The sequence below is a fragment of the Macaca mulatta genome, chromosome 9 (assembly GCF_049350105.2).
Source record: "Macaca mulatta isolate MMU2019108-1 chromosome 9, T2T-MMU8v2.0, whole genome shotgun sequence".
Taxonomy (NCBI): domain Eukaryota; kingdom Metazoa; phylum Chordata; class Mammalia; order Primates; family Cercopithecidae; genus Macaca; species Macaca mulatta.
Genome location: NC_133414.1, coordinates 89,863,763 through 89,865,660, shown reverse-complemented (window position 1 = coordinate 89,865,660; position 1,898 = coordinate 89,863,763). Strand labels below are relative to the sequence as shown.

Genomic DNA, 1,898 nt, shown 5'->3' with positions numbered 1-1,898 from the left:
TGCGGTGATGAGGAAGGGTTTGTCTGTTATCAGAAGTGTGGTGGGGAATTCTTGCTAGTCAAAAGGCCACATTGAATTTGTCTCTTCCTCCAGAGCTCTGTTGAGTTATTGGCAAACAGTAGGAGCTTCCTAAATGTTTATTGAAGAAAATGAATGAATGAGTAGAAATAAAAGAATGAATCTGTGACTTGAAATGTTTTCCTTTTTGCAAAGAGGCTTTTGACCCTATGATACTCTCTCTAGGATATTTCTCACTGACTACAGAAGTCAGGGATTTTGTTATTTAACCATTTCACGGCCACCTCTGTGTCAGCTTACCTTCAAAGTACTAAAGTATGAAAGAACATGACTAAAATACCAAATCCCTTGGCTACCTTTGGGGTTTCATCTTCAGTATAGGTCTATTAGGTCAAGGGTTTAGTTAAGTGTGGTGTGTCCTCATGAAAGCTCCGTCTGGAAATCAAAGAGCTTCGTGGTGAGTCTGTGCTGGGGTTGCGGCTAAAACATAGCTTTGAGTCTCAGTAGCTTGTCATTATCAGCATGTGCTTGCCTTGAGAGCTATGGCAGTTTCTGATGACCTTATTGCAGACAGCAGTCAATCCACAACTCCTCGCAAAGGCTAGTGATTGAGCAATAAGCTTTTTGAAAACTCTTCCTGAGATCTTTCATTCACATTCACTGTGTTCAGAGAGTAGAGAATTTCAAAGACCCTTCATCGTTTCATTCTCACCAGAGGTTATTCCTTTTGTCACTAGTGAGAAAAATCACAGAGTCTTAGAGAAAAAGAGAAGGACAGGGTAAATCATTTCTGCAGCTCGACTCCAGAATCTGCGAACCACTGCGGTGCCGCATCCCCAGCCCGCCGCCATGGCCGCCTACAAACTGGTGCTGATCCGGCACCGCCAGAGCGCATGGAACCTGGAGAACCGCTTCGGCGGCTGTTACTACGCCGACCTGAGCCCGACCGGTCATGGGGAGGCGAAGCGCGGCGGGCAGGTGCTGCGAGATGCTGGCTATGAGTTTGACATCTGCTTCACCTCAGTACAGAAGAGAGCGACCCGGACCCTCTGGACAGTGCTAGATGCCATTGATCAGATGTGGCTGCCAGTGGTGAGGACTTGGCGCCTCAATGAGTGGCACTATGGGGGTCTAACTGGTTTCAATAAAGCAGAAACTGCTGCAAAGCATGGTGAGGACCAGGTGAAGATCTGCAGGCGCTCCTAGGATGTCCCACCACCTCCGATGGAGCCCAACCACCCTTTCTACAGCAACATCAGTAAGGATCGCAGGTTTGCAGACCTCACAGATCAACTACCCTCCTGTGAGAGTCTGAAGGACACTATTGCCAGAGCTCTGCCCTTCTGGAATGAAGAAATAGTTCCCCAGATCAAGGAGGGGAAACGTGTACTGATTGCAGCCCATGGCAACAGCCTCCGGGGCATTGTCAAGCATCTGGAGGGTCTCTCTGAAGAGGCTATCATGGAGCTGAACCTGCCGACTGGTATTCCCGTTGTCTATGAATTGGACAAGAACTTGAAGCCTGTCAAGCCCATGCAGTTTCTGGGGGATGAAGAGACGGTGCCCAAGCCATGGAGGCTGTGGCCGTCCAGGGCAAGGCCAAGAAGTGAAGGCCAGTGGGGAGGATACTGTCCCCAGGAGCACCCTCCCTGCCCAGTCTTGTCCCTCTGCCCCTCCCACCTGCACATGTCACACTGACCACATCTGTAGACATCCTGAGTTGTAGCTGCAGATGGGGACTGGTGGCTCCCATTTTCATTTTAGCCATTTTGGTTTTTGCACCCACTCCCTTCGTACAATCTAGTCAGAATGGCACTTCTAGAGCACAGGTTCTCAGTCCAAGCTCTGGAAAAGCTCCCCTTATCCAACACAGTTTAAAG

At 49.2% G+C, this 1,898-nt stretch overlaps 1 pseudogene; it reads left to right on the top strand.

Moving 5' to 3' along the window:
• The first annotated feature begins 856 nt into the window (after positions 1-856).
• On the top strand, positions 857-1,628 carry LOC699638 (phosphoglycerate mutase 1-like; annotated as a pseudogene).
• The last annotated feature ends 270 nt before the right edge of the window (positions 1,629-1,898 follow it).